The sequence below is a fragment of the Rosa chinensis genome, chromosome 5, assembly GCF_002994745.2.
Source record: "Rosa chinensis cultivar Old Blush chromosome 5, RchiOBHm-V2, whole genome shotgun sequence".
NCBI classification, from domain to species: domain Eukaryota; kingdom Viridiplantae; phylum Streptophyta; class Magnoliopsida; order Rosales; family Rosaceae; genus Rosa; species Rosa chinensis.
Window position 1 is genome coordinate 12487007 of NC_037092.1, and position 26019 is coordinate 12513025.

At 36.9% G+C, this 26019-nt stretch overlaps 1 long non-coding RNA gene and 1 pseudogene across 1 annotated transcript; both read right to left on the bottom strand.

Moving 5' to 3' along the window:
* Positions 1-1892: 1892 nt before the first annotated feature.
* On the bottom strand, positions 1893-25550 carry LOC121049148 (annotated as a pseudogene).
* On the bottom strand, positions 7382-19052 carry LOC112166739. Its single transcript, XR_002923393.2, has 7 exons — positions 18980-19052; positions 11326-11447; positions 11070-11204; positions 9341-9392; positions 8216-8491; positions 7530-7607; positions 7382-7450 (listed from the first exon to the last, which is right to left on the bottom strand). It is a non-coding gene; the product is annotated as an uncharacterized LOC112166739 (long non-coding RNA).
* Positions 25551-26019: the final 469 nt, after the last annotated feature.

A 26019-nucleotide genomic window follows, 5' to 3' on the forward strand; every position in this document is an offset into this window, starting at 1 on the left:
TCCTCTAAAAGTATCGAAAATGAAATTAAAAGTGAAAATAATTGTCATTTACTATCCTAATAACTTGTAAATGGGTAAATTAAGGCACGGGGCGTAATATCTTTTTTGAAATAATATCATGTTGATATATTAATACTCAGGCCAGAAATGACCATTACATATCCTTCTTCTACCATCTATGGGTAGATAAAGAGTTTGTGGTAAACCACAGTGATACCTAAATTAGGTTTGATCATTAAACGGTATTCATGCTCACTTATTCAAGAAAACCTATAAACTATGTTACCAAAGACAAGTAATTAAATAGGCATAGTTCAAAAGAAAATAAACTAAATTATCTCCTTGCCCTTAACACTAGGGTTAGGAGGTTTACCAGGCAACATTTGCTATGTGTCAACAAGAAAAATTCCAACACACGTGTTATTGAACATGTAAGCTTAGAGGTCTGCACATATTTGCTATATTTATGAAGATAGAATTCAATTCAAAAAATTTTGAATAAATACAAATTGAAAAAATCAATAGTAGTCAATTTCTTTATTTACTGAAAATAACCACATTTAAACTTTCGACTCTAATTATCGGAAGAACCCTCTTTGCTAGGGTTTGAGAGAGCATCGGCCATGGCAAAGCGCCTCTGTACCTGCCTCTATCTTCGATGGAGAAAAATTCTGGCCCTTCCCTTAGGTCGCAGCTATCGAGTACGGTTCTGTCCTTCTTTCCTGTCTTTTCGTTTCTCTCCTTGAAGTCGAGATCGGGGGCTTTTTCTCCCTCTCAACTTGATTCACATCAGGGTTTGAGGCTGAGCTCTGTTCGGCTGCCAACTGAACTGGTGACTGTTGGTGTTTGGAAGATTTGGGATCCAGGGCGTTTAATGGATTCGACTGGACCTGGATTGGATCGGGTTTGTCTAGTGGCGGGATGGTTGAGTGAACGAATCAAGAGGGGTTGTTGTTTCACCAAGCTTTCTGGTGCGGTGGTGAGGCGATTGACTGGAATCAATGGGTTTCGTTGTGCCCTAGATCGAGGGGGTGATCCGGCAGCAGAGGTTGCGCGACACAGGGTTTGGATTCTGGGCGGGACTTTCGTCACGACTGGTGGATTTGGTGGTGACGGCTGGCGTCGAGTTGGTGAGGTTGAGATGATCCTGCTCCAATCAAGGGAGGTGGAGCAACAGTCAGAGCCAAGGACAGGGAAGGTCTAGGTGCCCAAAGAGTTTTTGGGTGCCCAGAGGAGGAATCTGTTGGCCTAGGCCTCAGTTTCGTTAGACTACTGTAAGGTTTTTGGTTGGGCCTTCCTTCTTGGGGCTTTGCAACCGATGTATGAGCCCGTTGTTGTTACAGTTCGCATCTGGGATCCGGGAGACGTTTTATGGGCCCTAAATTTTTCTGCATTTTAGATCTGCTTCTTTGGCTACTCAAGTAGAAAATTGCTCTCTATTCGGCATATTTTTTTGCATAGAGTAGGCAAGGTTGGTCACACTACCGTCGGTCACCTTAATAGAAGGTTACCCTCTATTCGGCGTATATCTTTGCGCGGAAGTATAGTTGACCATACTATTGGTACCGGTTTACATAACCCGGATTCTATCCAGTGCTTCATCAAATGCTTAATTGCATCCCTTATTACCCTTATTAGGTTTTATTTCTGATGCTTTATTGCATCTAGTATTGATTTTCATATGTTGATGTAGTTTCTACATCTATAAGTTGTAATTTTTTGTATAATTATTATTAATAAAGTGGTTGACTATTACTCACAAAAAAAAAAAACTTTCGACTCTTTTATTCACTTCTGGATACCACATATTACAATACACACTATTAAATGCTAACGTACAATAATTGTTCCGTGAGTCGAATTTAGGACCTTACATTTACACCCCTAATACATTAAACTAAATGATACTGGGCAAGAGGTGGAATACTTTGTTCATGCTTGAAAAAGTTTTGGGGATCAACATCGGTCTTCACATGTACCAACCTTTCAAAATTACCTTCAAAGTATTTGCTTCCATAGACTCTAGCAATATTAAAGATTGTCTGATTTGATAAAGTAATATGGGGTTCACATCCAAAACCAATTGGTAATGGATGGAGTGGCCCAAACTCTTATAAATCCATAGGCAAGGTCCCACTTTTCCCATGTGGGATGACATATATTCTCAACACGCCCCCGCACGTGTGGTGAATTTTCAAGCCATACACGTGGACAACTTTGGGTGATGTGGAGCCCGTGTGGCCGTTAGGCATGCACATGTGGGTAACCCGCTCTGATACCATGATAAAGTAATATGGGGTTCACATCCAAAATCAATTGGCAATGGATGGAGCGGCCCAAACCCTTATAAACACATAGGCAAGGTCCCATTTTTCCCATGTGGGATGACATATATTCTCAACATAATTATCCAAATTGGCCCCAATGTCAAGATCTCTATAGTTTTGGAAGGCCTCTCTTGGTCTCTTGGATACAAATGGAGTCATTATTTTGTAAAATTTTCTAGATATGCTAAGGTACCTGTTGGTGGCCTCAATCCCTTCTTCCTCCCACGACATATAATATTGAATCATGAACAGGTTTCCGGCTCTGTGAGGGAAGGGAGTTTCCGACTCAGAAATCTCACTCATTCTTCCACCTTAAGGGTTTCATTCCATCCACAAGTTTTCTATCTTAAGTAGCTCCTTCAATATGAATTCTATGTCTTGTTTTGGAATTGGTTCTTTCACGTAGTCAGACTTGCCTTTGAAGTTATCTGTTGGCCCCTTGGGCCTTTCAAGTAGAACGTCTATGGAAGTTCCAACTGGGTAATTATTAGCCCAAAATACCGTAGATTCTACCCAACTCATTTCATAGCAATCCATTTTCTGTAAACCCAATTCAGGAAGACTCCTATTTATCAAAGAAAGAAGCTCATCACTTTGTCCCAAGAAGAAACCAATGAATGACACTTCCACAGTCTTGTTACCCAAACTAGTATTCAACACTTGAGGCATTGCTCTGATGAAGATTTCTTTAGGTAGCTTAGGTGCGACGTGTGTAAAACCATATTCATGCTCACAATCATATGCATATAAGCCCAACAACAATCACACAAGAATCAAGACTTACCTTCAGCAATTACTGGTATGGATTCCATCTCTGCAGCTACACAACAATGATCACTTGAAGATGACCTTCTGTTACTTACCAACTTGCTTCTCAATGGACAGAACAATATGCAAAACGTGGTGGTAACAAGGACCAAGTTCTTCTATTTATATAGGATAGTTAACCCTTAGATTCCTTCCATTAAGGTAATTCTTAAGGGACAAGTCTCCTAATTAGAATCCTAATGTATCAAAATCTTGTAGCCTTTCTTGTAGACTAAGCAATGGATTACTATCCTTAATGAATTGATACACTATTTCATTAAGTTACTAGTATTGATTTATAGTTTGTATCCATGTTAAACTAGGTTTGATATTAAGCTAATCATCATATACATTATAATAATATGTGACTAGTCCATTTGATTCTAACAATCTCCCCCTTGGACTGACACATACTATACTTGATGATTTGCACCAGAAAATATCAAAACTAATTTAACTTACCAAAGTGCGCGCCAGATAACAAACTTGAATCAAAAATCCATTCCAACATGATCAGATCACAGTTACTTATGCAGAGCAAGAAACAGTATACATTTTAACAAAATGCAGAGTTTCAAAACCACTAACACAAGCTTCTGCAATCGACATATGTCCAATCAGAAGTGATACAAAATATGCTAATGTGTATCAACAAGTAAACATATATTAGGTCCTACTTTATGTTTCTTAAACCAGAAACTCAAGCAAAATTTACTAAACACTGATGGCTTAAAATTATTACTTGAACCTTAACATCATGCTATACATGATTTAAGCCATCAGCAAGTATAACTTTTAAGTACAAAATCGACAATTTTCAGAACATTCAATAAAAGCTGCAGCAATAACCAAAATCTGAAAATACCTCAAGAAATTTTATTGATAATAATAAATTGTCTTTACAACCAAGTTGTGATAGATAAACTGGAAATCCACAACTCAAGGAAATACAAGAACTCAGAAACCTTAGAAATTTAAATTGCTCCAACTGGACTAACTCTCTACTGAACCTAAGCATCTAGAATAGCTAAAACTCCAATGCTTGCTGTGTGCTTCTAGAATGCTGCTACTGACAAGGCCTTGGTGAAGGGGTCTGCTAGCTGTGAATTCGTGTCAATGCTCAAAACAGCTATTTCACTATATTTTTCCCTTTCTCTAACACTGTAATACTTTAAATTAATATGCTTGGAATTATTTGATCTTTTACTGTTCTTGCTAAAGAAAACTACAGCCTCATTGTCACAATAAATCACAAGTGTGCCAGCCACAATTTGACTCAATACTTTGGTCTGCATGAGAAAATTCCTAATCCAAAATCCTTCACACACAGTTTCATATACTGCAATAAATTCATCTTGCATAGTAGAAGTTGAAACAAGAGTTTGCTTCATGGTCTTCCAAGCAACTGCACCTCCTGCAAGCATGAATACATATCCACAAGTTGACTTCTTGGAGTCTAGATAGTTCCCTGCAAAATCAGAATCTGAGAATCCAACAAGTTTCAGATCCTCCACTTGCCTATACACTAGCATGTAATTCTTGGTTCTCTACAGGTACCTTAAAACCTTCTTCCTAGCTACCCAATGCTCATGGCCTGGATTGGATTGAAACCTTGATAAAATTCCTAGTGCAAAAGACAAGTCTGGCCTAGTGTAGACTTGTGCATACATGAGACTTCCTACAAGTCTGGCATAAGACTTTGACTCCATATTTTCCTTCTCAACATCACTTTTGGGACTCTGCTTCTTAGTTAGCTTATCTCCTTTAGACATGGGAACTTCTCCAGCTGCACTCTTCTCCATACCAAATCTCTTCAAGACTTTGGTAATATAATTCTGTTGAGACAAACCAAGTATTCTCTGTGCTCTATCTCTTTTAATCTCAATGCCTAGTACATAGGATGCTTCTCCTAAGTCTTTCATGTCAAAATTCTTTGACAGAAAATTCTTAGTGTCTTTAAGCAGTTTAATGTTACTGCTAGCCAAAAGTATATCATCCACATAGAGTACCAGAAAAATAAAATTGTTCCCAACTATCTTCAAATAAACACGCTCATCCACCAAATTTTTTGTAAATCCAAAAGTAGAAATCACATAATCAAATTTCTTGTACCATTGTCTAGAAGCTTGTTTTAGGCCATAAATTGATTTTCTTAACTTACACACTAAATTTTCACTTCCAACTTGTACAAATCCTTCTGGCTGCCTCATATAAATCACTTCATCTAGTTCACCATTCAAGAAAGTTGTTTTAACATCCATTTGGTGCAGCTCCATATCAAAATGAGCCACTAAAGCCATGATTATCCTAAACGAGTCTTTTGTAGAAACTGGAGAAAAAGTCTCAGTAAAGTCAATGCCCTCCTTCTGTGTAAAACTTTTGGCAACTAATCTTGCTTTATGTCTCTCTACATTGCCATTTGCATCTCTTTTGGTTTTGAAAACCCATTTACAACCTATAGGCTTCTGTTTGAGGTCAAGTTCAACTAATTCCCAAACTGCATTTTGACTCATGGAATCAATTTATGCTTCCATTGCTAGCTGCCATTGATGAGATTCACTACTTTCAATGGCCTGATTAAATGTAGTTGGATCATTGTCCTCTGCACAGTCCATTTCAATTTCTGCTTCTTGCAGATAAACAATGTAGTCGCTCTCTTCCCCCCCCCCCCCCTCCCCCCGATAAGTTGGTTTTCTTGCTCTATGTGATCTTCTAGGCTGAGGATTTTTAGGATTAGATTGAGCTACTTGAGGATTTTGAGGTTCTTCATCAAGGATTGGTTCAGGTACTTGACCAGGTACAGCTACTTGATCAGGTACTTGATCAGTTGCATCTTGTTCTAAAGGCAATGCTACACTTATATTCTCATCTGACACAATTTTCTCAAAATCTGAGGTTAAATCCTCAAACACTACACCAAAAAATGAAACAGACAACGGGTAAAATTCGTTGTCTGATTTGGATGCCCACCGTTGTGTATCGGAGCGTTGTGTGTTTAAAATTTGCACAACGGTGCAACACCGTTGTATGATATGCAATCAGTCGACAGATTTTCGTTATCACCGTTGTGTCTTCTCTCGGCAGATGGTAGGCAGATGCATCATTCATACAACAGAACTTGTTTTCAAACTGTTGTTGGAAAGCCTAGTCAGACAACGTGTTCTGTAATGTCATCGTTGTCTGATATACTATCACACTTCAGTTTTATTGTCTGTTTGTTGTGTGATTGTAAAATGAGAAGACATTTTTTTTTTAAAACCATTGTGTGATTGTTGGGAAGCCTAGTCAGACAACGTGTTCTTTAATGTCATCGTCGTCTGATATACTATCACACTTCAGTTTTATTGTCTGTTTGTTGTGTGAATTGGTTTTGGACAACATTAGTTTAGTTTTTATCGTTGTGTGATTGTAAATGAGAAGACATTTTTTTTTAAAACCATTGTGTGATATGTAAAGAATGCATTCACTGAATGGTCAATTTTTATGTATTCAGACAACGTTGGATTGCCACACTATAAACCTGTTGTATGATCAATTTCATTTGCTATATTTTGTGCATATATAGCTCCATTTTACCTAATGAACAATGATTAATTGGAAAGAAAACACATTGCAAACCATTAAATTAGTAATCCAACATTAAACATACAGAATGCACTACACCAGAAGTTCAGAACAAGAAAAATGAAGACTTAAGGAAAACAAAAGGAGGCAACATAACTGTTTAAACATATTTAACAGGGATTTTAAGAATCCAAGTTCCTGTTGAAGCTCCAACAAACTGTGAAATCCCTTTTAATGGTTCATCAGTTGGAGTCATTTTTTGGCTGTTTGAATGATCAGTATAGAGTCAGGAACATGAACAAATTCAGCTCCATAGCTCACATCCTCGAACATGACTGGAGAAAGGTCCTTCATTTTCTCTAATCTCTATAACCTCCTATAATTGGGAACCGCAGATTGTGAGTTTACAGATCTAACAAGTCCAGTGCAAGAATTTCAAGAGATATGAAAGTAATTGCTTTAGAATCAATATCATAGTGATAATGCCCTACAAGTACGTTTTATAACTTACCAACCTAGTAATCCTTCTCTAGTAGTTCCTCAGTAATCATGTCCAGAATGTGCCTGTTGTTTCTCAAACCATTCATCGCAAGTTCTTCTGTCGCAAGTTCTTCTGTTTCTTCGATGTACTGCAACCAACACCAAATATCAACCAGGTATATTTAAATGAAAAACTAAGGGAAAAGAAGATCAACTTCAGCTCCAGAACTTGAGATATTCTCAAACAAATACGGGTGTAGGGGGATATCAACCTACCATATACAGAGAGACATTAAGCATCCATGAGTCAGACATAAGAATCAGGTCTGTCAAAAAGTTGAGGAAACTTACAACATATTCTAATGGAAAACCTTCTTTCATAGTAACATATATTCTTTTTAGGTCTTCTGTAAATACAACAGCAGCAACCTGTCCAAGACAAACCACAACATCAGATACTGCCAACATAAACCTTTGCACTTTTAGCCAACAATGGAGAAAAAATCGTCTTAGATGCATGATGCTTCCTGTTTCATTTGGACATGTGGACAATTGACATGGCAGCATCCAATGAACCACCAAGCGAGGCATAAAATACACAAAGTTCACAGGCAGTTGGGAAATGAGTTCACGTCTCTCAGTTTACTCAGCCTCCTTGTACAGTACCATATTTATTTGTCTACTAGTATTAACTACTACTGAGCGATATGGCAAGGTGCCATGATCACATCCCATTTCATAAATCTACACCATACAGTACTATTTTTAACTATTTTAGTCCAGAAAAAAAAATGTTTAGTCTTCTATACTATGGAATATGAAAGGTCTTGTGCTGCTTAAACACACTCGCTGAAGTACAAGAGAAGCCCAAATGTTACAAACTCTTGCATGGAAAGCAGTATATGCATGAGATTACTCATAATTAATGCAACACCATCTCATATTTAGTTCAACACCAACTCATAATTAGTGCAACACCATTCAACAAGGAACAAGGTGTATAACAAAGATAAAAACATAGGAGAGCAACAGGTTACCTCAGAGCTGTCAAGCTTTTGAAGAAAGTATGTATAAGGAAGTTTGGGACGACAAAGCCACCATCTTTTAGCTATCCATAACGCCCTTTTCCTTGTGTCTCTGTTACCTTCTCCACTACATCCTTGCGAAGACTGTTTTCAACCTCTTTCATGTCAAATTCAACTACATACTTGGAATTTGCAGAGTCCAACTGTTCCGCTAACTTTTCTTTTTGGAGGATCTCCTTCCATTTCTGAAGTCTTTCACGCCATGTTCAGTATCCTCTTGAACTTCACCTGCAAAGCAAAAGCCACAATTGGGCCATAAGGGTAGAGATGACCAAAGACACTATTGATGATAAAATCCAAGACAAATTTCCGTGCAAATACATGATATTGTCTCTGTAATAACCACCAGTGAGTTGCAGTTATCTATGAAATCTTTAGAATGCAGATTTACACCAAACAGGAAGAGAAACGCAAACGGCCAATTACTGTGAGACCATTCCTTGAGATTCATTGTTGCTCATTTGTAGAGGGGTTTCAGACAAAATTATAGATCAACACCCTAAACAGAATTAAAAAAATAACAATAAATAAATAGCTTTTCCGACTGAATTCTGTTTCTATTTAGGCAATAAACTTCTTGAAAAACCACAACCTTTTTTACTAAAAGACATAATTCTCATTAAAATCAATAAGTTGTCCACTACCTATAATATAATTCCCACAGGTGCAATATCATAATTGCAATCATTCAGACTCCAGCTAATACCACCACAAACTTTGCCACACACTAGGCCAAAAAAGCTAAAATACTCTCCCCAAAGTTCTAGTACAATCATCATGAGTTCCCAAGGAAACAGATTACCATTACAAAAGTACAACAGTACATCAACTTAAACCCAAAATCCATCACATCACAGCAAGACTTGTCATGTTTTATAAATGTATCAGATTTCATGGCACATATATTCTGAGAATTATGCATAGAACTATGCATTTAGTTGAAAGCAACTTTAATCAAAGAATAGCATATGTAGCATCACCAACAATGAACATAAAAGGGTTTCGGTTCTATTACATAAGCATTGTTTATGAACCCAAATCAGAAGCAAAACCAAAATAGAGATAGAAATTCTTCACCTCCTTTGCAAAAGCTCAGCTTGTCCAAGCACCAAAGAGCATTAATATAACACTGCAAAAATCACAAAGAGGATCAATTTCTTATAGCAATGTAACCCAGTTTCATCAAAAACAAAAATCCAAAAACTAACTTAATTACTATTTCGTTTTTGGGATACAAAGTTGATAACAACAACAAATCCCGCAGCAATGCGCGGGTGTCATTTCTAGTTATATATTTACTATATACTAAAGTAGCGTTGGTGTTCATTTCTCCTGTTCCTCTACAATTTCATCTAAAATCTCTTATCAATGTTTTCAATCTGGTGGACTGAATCACCAGTTCCTGCTCAACTTGAAAATAGAGCTGCAAGGGAGATCTACACATAACTGACATAAGAGATAAAGAGAAAGAAGGCACGTTTGAATAGAAAACCAAAAAAGTAAATAATTACTACTATTGATTAATTACCTCAATCACCGAATTTATTTCAGACTTATTCTTGAAACTGGCATCTCTAATGAGGTGAGCAGAAATATATTTGAAAGCCTAATTGCTTCTTTTTTTGACATCTTTCCATGACAAAGGTCTTCAATATATAGTTGTGCACAGAGGCTGATGCTGAAGAAAGAAATTTCTTTTTGTGACAAAACAGCTTATTTTCAATTATCCATGGCTTTCTTTGTAACTGAACTAACAACTAATAGAAATATAATGAAGTCCTCAGTTTCATAATTGCTTTACATATTCACCCATCCAAGCATAAATCTTTCAGAAATTCTGAAACTCAGTTTCATAATTATAACGCTCATCTCCATGTTCTTATGCAAGCCAAAAACAAAACAATCTAATAACCATCGATGCAAGTGCCCATATTCTAAATGTACAGTACAATGAGATATAAGCAAATGACTAACTATCATCTTATCAGAGACAGCACCTTGTTTTGAATTCCAATATACAATGATATAGCATATAGCAACTATACAATTACATAGGCAAATAGGACCTTACCAAATAGCAAGTTTCAGAAATTTTCAGAAAACTGGTAGCAAAAAAGAAAAATTCACCAACAATCGTCCTTGTGGTGCTTTCAAGCACAACTCTCCAGATTTGAACTAGACATGTAAAGGCACAATTTCAGAAAATTTCAAGTTATTCGGAATTCAAATGAATGGTCAAACAGAGATCCAAATTGATAGAAAATGTTGATTTCTGCAGAAATCCTGAAACACTGTGTTAACTTCAAAATATCATAAGTATCTCATTTCAAGTTCATTTTGCGTGAAACCAAGTTTAAAACGATCATTGAAGAATCTTATTTAAGATACCAAAAACTGAGATTAAAAGAAGAAGTACAGGTTTTTCGAAAACAACAGAACAACCCACTAGTTCAGCTTGGTGGTTGTCTTTGAGGCATACTATCAAACACATGGTGTGCAATATTTGAACCTTAATCTATTTCAGTTCTAAGCATTCTAATGGAGTTACCAAAGCTAAGTAATGGTCAAAAGTGTATTCCATAACAACTTTGAACAGATGGACAAAAATTTTAACACATATAGGTCTCACAATAACACTCATATGGAAGAACAAAATCAATGATAAAATTATACATACAAGCTTACTGTCTTGCTGAGCTCACACTTTGATGGTGGGCTGATTTGAATCTTCCAACCAAGACACAATTTTGATCAGCCCCAATGAAATTATTAAATGAAAGAAGAAGCAAAGAGATCGAGTACTTACAAGACCACAATTTTTCCATCTAAGCATTCAACCCCAAACCAAGAGCAAGGGTCAATATCTCCGTCTTCATCATTCCAATTCGACAAACCACCAAATGGGTCAGTCACTACTCTCTTTAAAACTCCAAAGCTAAACCTGCACAAGATACAACCTTTAAGAATTTTCCTTTACTTGGCAAGGGAGGACTTGGAGGCGGCGGATCTGGCTTGGGCTAGGAGATGGGAGCTTAGATAGTTTGAATGGATAGCAGATTTACTTGTGAGTGGGATGCGGAGGTTGGCGTGGAGCCATGGACTTCATATTTCGGGGAGAGAAGAAGACTGAGAAAATTGTGTAACCCAGCATCATTCCAATTCGACAAAAAGCATTAATAGAACACTGCAAAAAACACAAAGAGGGTCAATTTCTTATAGCAATGTAACCCAGTTTCATCAAAAACAAAAACACAAAAACCAACTTAATTACTATATCATTTATGGATTGATGAAATTGTAAGTACAAGATTTTGTACATGTTATTTGTTGGCATTCCCATATAAAGCTAGTGAAGTATATCATGACAATTCATCACTGAAGAAGCTGGAAAAGGGCCTAATACTGATCTCAAATACGTTACAGGTAAATGCATCTCATGAGTCAGCATATGCATTGGGATTGCAATATGTGTTGCAATCCTTGAGTCAGTCCTAGGTTTTAGGAAGTTTGTTTTTGGAAAGTATCTTTCTATTCTTAAATTTTATTATGCAAAGATTTTTTTCACCAGTTAAAATCGTCCCATTGAAGACCTAATTGATTTAGGTCTGTTTATTTTAATTGGCAATCTTTTGTTATAAAGATCTTTCCTAATAGGAATCAATTAGGGTTAGACGCATTGATTGTACACGATTCTTTCTCCATATAATTCTGAAAATATGGTCTAGATTTAGAGAGCTTTTAATTTGCATATCATATCAATTTGCATGTGATTGATGCATATATTGTGGGTCTAAACTCTCCAATTCAAATAGTGTTTAAGGAAAGGAGTTTAGGAAATCTTATCTGCATTTAGAATTGTTTTGAATACATATAAGATAAAAGATTGTGATTGCATATTGTTTTGAAAAACCTTTCCATTTTTATCTCAATCGGTGTTTAATGTGATTGGATTGAGGGGAGTCTTTATCTTCTATAAAAGGTTTTGAAACTGCATTATGAGATGAAGAGTTTTCTGATTGAGAATTTTAATTGTGCTGCATAGTCTGCACTAACTGTTTTACAAAACTCTCATTGTTTGTTTGATTGATTGATCATACTGCTTGTTCACTGCATTCATCACTTGCATATGTGATTGAGATCAGTGAGGCTTCAAGGCAAGATTGAATTTGAAGGCGTGTCCAGATTTCTTCATCTATACAGATTGCTTCATAGTTGTTTAGAATAGGTCTTTTACAGTTGTGAGCAAGTTAGCATTGTTGCTAGTCAATGTGGTTGTGTTGAATACCACTACTTGTGATCTGTAACGATTTGATTCATATTGGATTTGATTCTCGTGTTGGCTACGTTAAAAGCCACGCAGTGAAGTTTCCTCAGTGGAGAGGTTTACACTGCGTCAGCAATTCTTGTGTTCTTTTATTTGTGTTGTTGCTTGTTTGAATAACTGTCATTACTCAAACTCTATCAATTTTGTTCCATCCGGTAATTACAATTGGCATCAGAGCTGGTTCTAAAGCTTTTTAGTAGATCCGAGGACATGATGGAACATGAATGTGACAGAGCTGCTAGTTCGATAAAGTGTCCCCCATATTTTGATGGTGAAGATTACTCGCAATGGAAGATCATGATGAGGTTCAAGCCTAAGAAAAAGGTACAAAATTTTGCTATCTCTTCTGTTAAAATGAAAGATGTGGATGATAGTGATTCTGTGGATTTAGCTTTACTAACCAAAGAGTTTAAAAAATTTCTGAAAAATAAAAACTCTTATGGTAGTACTTCAAAAAGTATATCTGAATCAAAAAGGGGGCAATTATCTGAAAAACGATTTGACAAAAACCCAAAAGTCAATAATTTTGATAAAGAGAAAAGCGTTGTTGAAAAACCTATACGTTATGAATGTGGTGGTATTGGTCATATCTCTTCTGATTGTGGAAATAGAAAATATAGCTCACAAAATAACAAGGCTCTTAAGTCAACTTGGAGCGACAGTGAGGAAAATTCTCAAACTGAGAATGAAGAAGAGAATATTGCTTTCATCTCCTCACCTTATCATGAGGCATCTGACGATTCCAACAGTAAAGGTAAGATTTTTGATATATCAGATGATGTGACTAATGATAAGTGCAGGGAACTGTATAAAGCTTCAAGAGTGATGTTCAAAAGAAATCTTAAACTTGAGAACGAGATTGAGCAAATCAGAAAAGCAAAGATCAAGGCCGAGTTAAATCTTGAATCATGCAAAGAAAAATGGGAAGGTGAACTCTTTGCTTACACTGACAAACTTGATATTTTGCAGGATAAGATGAATTCCCAAAATTGGGAGGTGGAGCGTATTGAGTTGATTGACAGGATTAAAACCCTTCAGGTTGAAGTTAAAGCCCAATCAAATCTGAATATCTCACTAACCTCTAAAATTGAGAGTTTGCAGGTCAAGCTTGAAGAGTCTCAAGAAAAGTTCAACAAATTCTCAATAGGGTCAGATTTGGTTTCCAAAATGATTGGAATTGGAAAACCACACACCAACAAGAAAAGGTTGCGGCATAAAGGTGCAAAAATCAATCGTTCTAACTTTGTGAAAGGTGTGAGCTCAAGTGTGCACTCAAGCTCATCAAATAACCAAGAAACTCATCCCCCAACTCTTCCTCAAAAGCCTAAATTTGATTCAGCACCTCCACCTCATCAAAGGAGAACTCAGGTAAGTTCTGACAGTCACATCTCTGTGCGTCAGCCTAGGTATGTTCATAACTCAAAAAGTTTCACTCCCACTTGTCATTTCTGCGAAAAATTGGGACACATACGTCCTAGATGTAATATGCTCCGCAGGGTCACTCAAAATCAGAGGAAAGCATCAAAAATAGGCTCAACTACATCGCTGCAAGCAGAGCTGAAAGAGCATCTGAAGTTGATTAGCAGGATTGCAATCCCCAAAGAGCAGAATTTGAAGCAGAAGCAAATCTGGATTAAAAAAGGTTCAAATAATTATTTTTCTGCTCATATGAATAATCTTGATAATATGCTTGAGCTTGCTTTCGTTCCTACGTACTGAACACAAATTGTCTAATTCGTTTACTAGGCCTTTAGACAGAACTCAATTTGAATCACTTAGAAGCACCGTTGGTGGATGCTCTAAGTATTGATACTCTCACTTCGCTTGATCCATTTTGCATGCATTCATGTTGTATGTCTTCATGGTAGTATAGGTGCATTATTATTTACGTTTCTGCATTGTTAGGATCAGTTTCTGGAAATTCAAGATTGTGATTTGTATCCCTAAGTGTCTGACAGATTAATTTGAACTTAGATTGATGAGGGCTCTACTCCTTTTCTTAAATCTGTGTGCAATGAGCTGCTTAGCATGTTTTGAATTTGTTCCTGCATCACTCTGTAATTGTGAGCTTGAACAACATATTCTCTATCACCTTGAATCCTCACATGCACACATACTCTAAGAGGTGGTAAGTCATATTTGTTGGTTGGCCTGTTCTCAATACTCTTGTACGGAATATTTCCTTATTTTTGCTGCTCCTTGAAAAAAAAAAAAAAAAAAAATGTTTTATATGGAGCATGGCCAGGCTATTGCCAAAGTAAACAGCCCTCGGTCGTGACGAACGATATGAGGATTGGGAAGAAACGGGAATGGTTTGGTCACCCCGGTGGATTATGAGACTATTGACTCGAGTAGATGTGCTCTTTGGGATGTCCTTGTTACATCTAGTACCCTAAAGTCATCTGACTTGGGAGCTGCTAGCTTAATACTCATTACATGGGTCGTAGTCTTCTTGAGCAAAAATGTTACTTTGTGTGAAAGGCCAAAAGAAAAATTCAAAATCATGCCCTCACGGTGTTATAAGGGGGAATATAGTTTACATGCTTAAATTTGTTTCGTATGTGAGGCTTGGTTTTCAGGTTTCCACAAATATTACACACCCCATCTTGAGATATGTTCACTCTTCACAACAAGAGGTATAGAATACTCGATCACCCTCTATCTTACCTTGTGATTGTCGGAATCAATTCACTCGTGTGAACTTATTTTGTTGCACTCTTGTTTATGATTAAGTGGTATTGCTCTTGTTGGAAAAGCTATGCGAATTAAATATGTTCTTAGCATTTGGATACAACCCACTCATTGTGTGTTTGCATTTCATCCTTGCATCTCTCATCACATGATCACACTTAGGGGGAGTATTGATACTTGGGCTATCTTTCTCTGATTGATTCTTCTTGGGCTAGTGTCTATTGCGAAACATCTACTGGTGATCCTCCTTCTACATAGCTTCCGCTACATAAGTTGCATTTGTCATAAAAATGTCAATGCTGCATCGCTTTTTTGTGTGTTCCGTGATGATATCATATTTCTGATGTACATATACCAGAGATGGGTCTATCCCGTGGACAAAAACCATGTAAATGATTTTGGTTTCAGTGGTGAAGCCGATCAGGTCACCGATTAGGTCATTGAATAGGTCACTGATTACTGAACATGAGAAGTTCAATGAATTTGCAAATGAAAGTGCGCTTGTATGACATGAAACCAAGCACTAATTGGGAGGCAATCCAATGAATGGATGAGGAGATGGCAACGGCATAGGAAACTTTTATGTTAAAAGGGTGTTATAGTTTACCTGAATCTTCTTTTCAATTTCATTTCTTCTTTTCTGGTTCCTTTTTATGTTTTTAGTGTGTGTGCAGGTCATATAGTTGAGGAAAGATAGAAGAAGATCACTGTTGACCGAAACAGTTTTTCTGGCTCGCGGATCAGTTCATTTTGAACGGCTAGGGTTCACAGCTCACTTGGAATCAGAAGACGTGCCATACATGGATCAAAAGCCCCAGGAGTCTATTTTCCAATGGAGTTGACAGATAGAAATTCTGAGTTCTAATGAGTCTGCAGTCTCCAGTTGAGTACAGAAAGGTCAGGGCAGAAAACCAGAAAACTGGGCAGCTGAGCCACATAAAGCGCAAAACAGGGGATAATTCCCGGGGTCCAAATGAGACAAGCCTTATATGTATTTGAAGCCCCAGATGTCTACTTCATTCATACCAAAGGGTTTCTGAATGTGACCCCTGTAGCTTCCGGTATTCAGGTTTGAATGGACAAAGGACATTCTGTCAGCATTCTGACAGTTTTCTGTATTTTTTTGCTAACTTTGCAGGTCTCTAGTTTTCACATCCCTTGGACTTAGAATTTGCGCCACATATGTACGGAAAGCCCTGAATATGAACTTTCATCTCCAAGTAGGATCTTTGGATTCCGATTCTGAATGGATGAGCTATAAGCCTCGGAAGTAGGACTGCTGCAAGGTTTTAGCTGAAATCAGTTTGTGACAAGTGATGTTTCCTATTGTCTTTGAGCATTATTGGAGTACCTTTGGAGCATGTTTGGCATGGAACTTATGTTAGGAAGTCAAGGCTTAATTAGCCTTGAGGTTTGTGTCTTTAGTTCGTCTCCAAAGGTTGTGTGCATTGGGAGGTCTACAAGAGGGAGCATTCTCTACTTTTCTTAACTATACTTGTTTTTGTTGTTTTCTTTTCTCTCTCTTTCTATACTTAAATCTTTTCATTACATGTGATTATTTGTCAAACATTGAGGACAATATTTGGTTTAAGTGTGGGGGGAAGAAAATTGAAACCTTTTTGCTATTTTTAGGTTGTTAGTTTTGCGTTTTCGATATATATATAAAAATTAAAAAATATATATATATAAAAAAAAAAAACGATATTCAGTTTTTGTGTGCTTCATAAGCTAGTTCGTTATCTTCCTCTATCTACTTGACAATGAATTCATGGATGGTTCTTGCAAGCTCTGGAGTTGGCTGCTGCATTAAATTTTGGAAAATTGGGAAGGCCATGCACATAGAGATTGATAGAAGTGGGAAGATACCAATGTTGAGGTTCTGAGTCCCATGCAGGGAATAAGACAAAGGAATATGATGATATCGGAATGAAATATTTGAAGTATGTGCTTTTGTTCCTTGTTGCATGCTCCTCTACTTATTCACTCAAGTACGAGCAGCACAAGAGCTGGTATTCTTGGGTTCATTCACAAGCTGTGTCTACATGTTCGGTTTTATTATGTTGTGCTCTCACTTGTTCATTAACTACAAGCTGAAGGTTGCCTTTGTCATTCCTAGACAAAAAGGGGGAGAATATTGGTGAATTTGATCAACTTGTGCTTTGATTGTTTAAATCTTTTGATATTGATCTTGAAATTGCGTTGACATTCCTATGCCTTATCTTTAACTTGCTTTTTACAAGGTGTGTGTGATAAGTGTTACATGAATTGCAGGCTTCTTCCCAAGTGAGGATCCTCAAGTACTTGTTGAGGGGGAGTTTGTATTAATTAGATGTGTTTTGTATAGGAATGCCAAAGGGGGAGATTGTAAGTACAAGATTTTGTACATGTTATTTGTTGGCATTCCCATATAAAGCTAGTGAAGTATATCATGACAATTCATCACTGAAGAAGCTGGAAAAGGGCCTAATACTGATCTCAAATACGTTACAGGTAAATGCATCTCATGAGTCAGCATATGCATTGGGATTGCAATATGTGTTGCAATCCTTGAGTCAGTCCTAGGTTTTAGGAAGTTTGTTTTTGGAAAGTATCTTTCTATTCTTAAATTTTATTATGCAAAGATTTTTTTCACCAGTTAAAATCGTCCCATTGAAGACCTAATTGATTTAGGTCTGTTTATTTTAATTGGCAATCTTTTGTTATAAAGATCTTTCCTAATAGGAATCAATTAGGGTTAGACGCATTGATTGTACACGATTCTTTCTCCATATAATTCTGAAAATATGGTCTAGATTTAGAGAGCTTTTAATTTGCATATCATATCAATTTGCATGTGATTGATGCATATATTGTGGGTCTAAACTCTCCAATTCAAATAGTGTTTAAGGAAAGGAGTTTAGGAAATCTTATCTGCATTTAGAATTGTTTTGAATACATATAAGATAAAAGATTGTGATTGCATATTGTTTTGAAAAACCTTTCCATGTTTATCTCAATCGGTGTTTAATGTGATTGGATTGAGGGGGAGTCTTTATCTTCTATAAAAGGTTTTGAAACTGCATTATGAGATGAAGAGTTTTCTGATTGAGAATTTTAATTGTGCTGCATAGTCTGCACTAACTGTTTTACAAAACTCTCATTGTTTGTTTGATTGATTGATCATACTGCTTGTTCACTGCATTCATCACTTGCATATGTGATTGAGATCAGTGAGGCTTCAAGGCAAGATTGAATTTGAAGGCGTGTCCAGATTTCTTCATCTATACAGATTGCTTCATAGTTGTTTAGAATAGGTCTTTTACAGTTGTGAGCAAATTAGCATTGTTGCTAGTCAATGTGGTTGTGTTGAATACCACTACTTGTGATCTGTAACGATTTGATTCATATTGGATTTGATTCTCGTGTTGGCTACGTTAAAAGCCACGCAGTGAAGTTTCCTCAGTGGAGAGGTTTACACTGCGTCAGCAATTCTTGTGTTCTTTTATTTGTGTTGTTGCTTGTTTGAATAACTGTCATTACTCAAACTCTATCAATTTTGTTCCATCCGGTAATTACAGAAATCATAAAGGGTTTCGGTTCTTCTTCTCACCTTCTGAACAACTGACGAAATCTATTATCAAACCTAATATTCAATAACTCAGAGGTATCCCAAGATATAAAGTACAAATAACCTTAACTGAAGAAGGCGAAAACCAACATACCAAATCGATTGCTTCGAGAAAGCCCTAAATCGAGTTGCTCAGAAATCCCCAAAATGAAGAACCCTAATCAAAACTCCTTTCTCCTCCACCTTCTTCCCAATACAAACTAAGCTGAACTCTAATCAAACTGAGGATAATCGAACCCAAATCGAACCCAAACCAATGAGTAGAATCGAACCGTCCATACGCAAACTGAGGAGAGGTTGCAGGATGCCAGTGATGGTGTTTCGATGAGAGAATACGGTGGTGAGTTGAAAATGGTGACAGTTTACGGTGAGAGCTTGCGGGGCTAGTGAGAGATTGTGAGTTTTTGGTTTTGGTAGAGATTGTGAGTTCTTGGTTTTGGTAGAAGTTATTTCTCTCTGTGTCAGAAAAGGGTGTGTTATTCATTTACCCAAGTCAAAACCCAACACTCCTTTTATTTTTTATTATTGCATCACACAACAAACACATCCCAATATGTTGTCTGATCGTCTACAACTTAAATTTCAACTTAGGTTCCAAGGAGGGAAAGTTCCCGCGCTGCCGCGCTATGTACAATGGTTTTGGTGATACGATAAACAAGTTTCATTCAGACAACAGAAATAAGGTTTTTACGTTGTAGGATCCTCAAACCATGACCTATATAAGTTCTCCAAAATTGTACGTTTTGGGGTAGAAGGAGTAGCATTTGGGGGCACATCCAGAATTGTCAATAATATATAATTTAATCATACAACACAAGTCTAAAACTGTTGTATGATAAATTGCAACCTAGTATCACACAACAGGTATAACCATGATGTTGTGCAATGTAGTACATATTTGGACCCAAATTTGTGTCAAGCTAGGCGGGAAATCTGCCACTCTTTTTTTAATCATTCACACAACAAAATATTCCTGCCAGTGTTGTGCAATCACCTTCTCCATGAAAACATCAAAATTTTTATGGCCTTATACAACGTATGGTTCTTAGTCATGTTGTGTGATTGACTTTCCATCATCACACAACAATTTTTTTTTTTCGTTGTGTAAAAAGTGTTGTATATTGAGGTTATTGGCCTAGTGAAAATTTGTATTGTGAACTTTTTCACTTAGAAACTGTTAATGCTTGGATCCGTGGGGATCTAATTAACGATAAGTAAAGAGAGAGAGAGGGAGAGAGATTGACACAAGATGTATAGTGGTTCGTTTCCCGCCTTAGCGGGAAACTACGTCCACTTGAATGTGCACTAGTGTGTCGAGCCTTGTGGCCTAACAAGATTACAAGAGATGTAATGGGATCCCTTTAGTTGTGGGAGGAGGCATTCCTTTTATAAGTGAAGGAAGCCATCTCCTTTACATGGTTTTCGATGTGGGACAAGCAAAGATAACTATTCTAGTGTAAAAAGCATATTTGTGAGGGCAACTTGGCAAGGCCGGAAAGGTGGCTTCCCGGCGACGGATTTGCGACTTCCGGATACCGTGGCGTAGCTTGAACATAGGGCTACAAGATGCAAGTAGTGGTTGGGCCTCACCATGGCTTGTGGGTGTCCCAAAGAGGGTGTTACTTATGCTTGGTGAGATAGTAAACTAGTCATGCTAGTAGAGGTATCTACAGAAACTTTACTTGATGTGTTTCAAAAATTCTAAGTGAATGATGAGCAGAATATAATTTATAACCTTTAGATTTATCTGGATAACCTATAAAATAGCAACTAACAGTTTTGGGATCAAGTTTAATCAAGCTTGGATTATAAATCCTAGCTTCTGCATGGCATCCCAAACATGGCAGTGATGAAGACTAGGTTTCCTGCCACGCCAAAGATCAAAAGCAGTCTTTTCTATAGCTTTGCTAGGTGTCCTGTTGCACATATAATTTGCATTCTTTAAAGCCTCACCCCACAGAAATTTAGGCAAACACATCATGCATTTAACCATGTTCAAAAGAGTCCTATTCTTTCTCTCTGCAACACCATTCTGTTGTGGGTTATAGGGTGTTGTATATTGAGCTTTAATTCCATTGTCTTGCAAAAACAAGGCAAATGGACCCTTTTGTTGGCCAGATTCAGTGTACTTGTCATAGAACTGACCACCTCTATTTGATCTCACTGTTTTGATTTTCTTTTCTAGTTGATTCTCTACCTCAGACTTAAAGATTTGAAAAGCTTTCAATGCTTGTGCTTTTTCTGAAAGTAGATAAACATAACTGTATCTAGAAAAATCATCAATGAATGTGATGAAATACACATTCCCACAGATAGTTTGATGCCTAAGTGGACCACATATATCAGTATGTATGAGTTCTAGTAAATTTTGGCTTCTATATGCAGTCTTCTTTCTAGTATTGGTTATTTTTCCCTTAAAGCATTCCACACAGTCTGTTAGATCAGAAAAATCTAGTTCATTTAAGATTTTGTTTTTCACCAAAATTTTCAGTCTCTCTTTTGAAACATGGCCGAGTCTTCTATGCCATAAAAATGCAGACTTTTCATTTAGTTTGGTTCTTTTAACACCTGTTAAAGTGCTAGTACTGTTTGTGTTATTTTCAACAAGTAAAATTTCTTGTTGAGCCATTGAACAATTTAACTGTAAATAATCGTTCATAATAACACCAGATCACCAATTTGAACATAATTTTAAGAAATAAGAATTCCATTACTATCAATAACAAGTCTACAACCATATTTTACTAAAAGAGAAACTAAAACCAAATTCCTTCTCATGGAGGGTACATAAAAAACATTGTCCAAAACTAACAATTTTCCTAATCCTAGATCAAGCTTTAAGGTGCCAATAGCCTTGACTACCACTCTCATGCCATTGCCCACACACAAGTTCACTTCATCACTTTTTGGGATTCTCCTCCTTATGAATCCCTGCAAAGAATTAGTAATATGAATAGGTGAGCCTGAATCTATCCACCAAGACTGTGGTTCAACATTTATAAGATTAATTTCTAATGAAAAAACTGTATTAGAAAAAATCTTACCCTTTTTGGCTAACCAGTTCTTGTAGCCAATGCAGTCTTTTTTCATGTGTCCTACTCTTTTGCAAAAGTAGCACTTGAACCCAAATGGCCTGTTTTCCTTGGCCACTGCAGCTGTTGAACTCTTAGTTATGGCTTTGATAGGCTTCAACTTTTTCTGGGGCTTTTTCCTGTTAGGCTTTTCTATGAGGTTTATGGCTGTAGCAGGTTCTTTTTCTTCCTTGATCCTAGCTTCCTCAACCACACAAATGGATATAAGTTCATCTAGAGTCCAGTTGCCCTTTTGTGAGTTATAACTGGTCCTAAGATGACTAAAACTGTTAGGTAGGGAATGCAGTGCATAATGCACTACCTGCTCATCCCTAACCCCCATCAAGAGCTCCCTGAGTCTGCCATTTATATTGATCATCTTCATAATATGCTCTCTAACTCCCCCTGAACCCATGTACTTCAAATCATGAAACTCCTTAGTTAGCCTAGCTGCTTCTGCTTTTTCACTTTCTTTAAACTTTGCACCTATAAGTTCCAAAAAATCTGATGCTAGCTCAGGCTCCTCTATACTTCCCCTAACAGTCTTAGACATAGATGTACAAATGAGGTTCTTAGCCATTCTATTGGATCTATGCCACTTCTTATAAAGATCAGTCTCTTTCTTGGTGCTTTTTCATTCAACTCTATAGGCTTATCCTCAGTAAAGCAATAGTCTATGTTTTCATGCATTCCCATATAATTCTCTACAGAGTCTAGCCAAGCTCTATAGTTGGTTCCAGTTAGCATCAAGACATTGTTCAAGTTCATGTAGGAGTTACCTAGGGAGCAAAATAAAATTCATGTGAGTTCTCAGTTTGTAAAGAAGTTACTTTAAGTTTTCTGTATCTTTTAAGAACTTTAAGCAACCAAAACAAGAAGAGTTCATACAGAAAACCTAATCATTCCATACTTGCATTCTTGTCAGTCCATAACCAAAAACAATGTTAAGCAACACTTTTGAGCAGAAGCATAACATCCTTAAGTTCTTTATCAATATGCCATGTTTAATGAAAATAAATTATCCAAAGAAATTTATCCACATCTTTAGACAGAAGAAAAATCTCTAAGTATCTGGATTTATTTTCATCATGCATGCATATTGCTGTTTTGTATTCTAAAACCACACTTGACCACTTCTTTGGAAAATAAAATTGAAGCATTATTTTAAAACACAAAAAACAATTTTAGTTTTGTTATATCATATGTTTTCTGTCAACATCAATGAAGGATGCTTTGTGCATCATAATCACTTATGCCAACAGAAAACCACAGAACATATGAGCTCTTAACTTTATATTCTATCCAGATTCATCCTTGTAAGAAAATAAGCTCTTGCATCTGTCAATTTTAACAATATGGAAACAATTTCTGGGAGATTTTTATTCTTTATACATTGTTACACGATCACAGATACAATACCATATCATTAATCAATTCAACATGCATATCTAAACATACACATTCAAGCACAGACAATTGTTTCAATTCCAAGAAACCACAGAACAATCAAGAAATTGTAAATTTCATCCGGTCACCATCTACTCTAACCTAACACACGCTGGGAATGCAACTAGGGTTCTTGAACACAATCAAAAACTCAATAATCATGCTATGAATCGAAATCAATTTCACAGAAAAACCTGATTTCTCTTTTTTCTCAATTTGCTGCAAAAAATCTCAGCGGAAGCATGAATTCGATATCCAGATGCAGCAATCGACTCTATTGGCTTCTTGATTCACAGCAGTTGGGGTTTTGAATCCCTTCTCGAGATGAAAACATCTCGCGCGTTTCCAAATCCAGTCCCACACCTCGTTCTTGATCATAACTAACCGTTGTAATACAACGGTCACCTGTTCTTCATGTTTTGGTCGAGTTTGGGCTTGGCTAGTCCACGTGCTATGACTGGGCCTATAGTCGGCCTGTTAACCAGTAAAGCAAAGAAATTTTTTTTTTTTTTTTGATTGTTTTGCGAAACCCTTAAATCGATTTCATGTCAAGCAAAAACTAAAAATCATATTTGTGAGCCTACGCTCTGATACCAATTGTAAAACCATATTCATGCTCACAATCATATGCATATAAGCTCGACAACAATCACACAAGAATCAAGACTTACCTTCAGCAATTACTGGCATGGATTCCATCTCTGCAGCTACACAACAATGATCACTTGAAGATGGTCTTCTGTTACTTACCAACTTACTTCTCAATGGACAGATCAATATGCAAAACGTGGTGGTAACAGGGACCAAGTTCTTCTATTTATATAGGATAGTTAACCCTTAAATTCCTTCCATTAAGGTAATTCTTAAGGGACAAGTCTCCTAATTAGAATCCTAATGTATCACAATCTTGTAGCATTTCTTGTAGACTAAGCAATGGATTACTATCCTTAATGAATTGATACACTGCTTCATTAAGTTACTAGTATTGATTTACAGTTTGTATCCATGTTAAACTAGGATTGATATTAAGCTAATCATCATATACATTATAATAATATGTGGCAAGTCCATTTGATTCTAACAACGTGTTGCCACCGGTAAAGAACATCTCTAGCGCCTTGCTCAAGGGTCCTTCCGATGTTGAATACAGTCACTTTAGCTGTCCCTGGAAGCTAGCAGCTTTATTTTCCATGACAAAATGACTCCAAAGCTTGCTTCACCACCACCTCTAATGGCCCAAAAAAGATCTTCTCCCATAGACTTTCTATCAAGAACTGTACCATTCACATTAACTAGTTTAGCATCTTCAATGTTATCCCGTATCCACGGTGAGCCCATATTTTCTCATCATGACACCATACCCACCGCCACTAAAGTGACCACCAACACCGACAGTTGGACCAGCTGCAGCTGAAAACCCATGAACTTTACTGTTCTTTGCGATTTCATAGTAAAGTTCACCAACAATAGCCACAGACTCAACCCAAGCACTCTCATCCGCGACATCGCAACATGAATGGCGCGGAGATGAAACATGTCAAGAATAACAAAGGGGACATGTGACACGTAAGATAGACACTCGTAATCGTGGCCTCCACTTCGGATTCTAATCTGCAAGCCATGGCTCTTTGCACAGATCACAGTTGCTTGCACGTGGGATTCATGCTTGGCTGTTACAATAGCCAATGGTTTCGGAGTTGTAGGGGTTAAATATCTGCCGTTTCTGATGTATGACAGCAGAACGGATTCAAAAGTGGCATTTTGGCTGGTGTAAATGGCTTCAGAGATGGAGTAGTTGGAGTGAGTTTGTTCTGGAAGGCATTTGAGGAAGTTTTCGAGAATGGGATTTGAAGTAGTTGAGAGCCAAAGGGTTGAGAGAATGAAGAGAACGACTGCTAAAGAACTCGGTAACTTCATTAGTGTTTGTTTCATTTCTTTCTAGTAGTGCTGGTTTTTTTGGCTCCTCTACGTACTATCGTAGGCCCTATTTATTGTATGAAGAGTTCATCATCCATATCTTCTCCTCTCTTCTACGTCGAGTCCAAAAGATATGGATAGTTAGACTTAGAACTACCCATTGCCGTACGTATCTTCGTTATCGCATTTTCTGCTTATATAATAGCTAGGTATTGTCAAACTTCTGGATTTATCGATCGATTTGCAGAAATAAAAGACGTATGGTTGGGTTTCTTGCCGACTTTGGTTTTCCATCTTTCATTTTGTCTTCTAAAACCCATTTCGTGTAAGGATGATCCATTTGATATCCTTTCTTTTGATAACTTGTTCAGCATAAGTGGAAAATTCTTCCCGATGATTTTGAAACATTTGACATTCACAAAAGAAGTTTAGTCCTAATTCATTTTCTCACCTTCATGCTCGGTTTTTGTAGACTTTGCTTTTTTCGTGGTACCTTTAGAACTAAATACAATTAAAATTATAAAACAATTCAAACATTGGATTCTTCTACCTCCAAATAATTATAATTTTCTTAATGACTAAATTCTGCTTACTACCCTGTACTTTCAAGGGTTCACCAGTTCAGTCTCTGCACTTCTAATTTAATTAATCAGAAAAGTTTTTGCACTCTCCAATTTCATCAAATCGATCCAATCCGTCA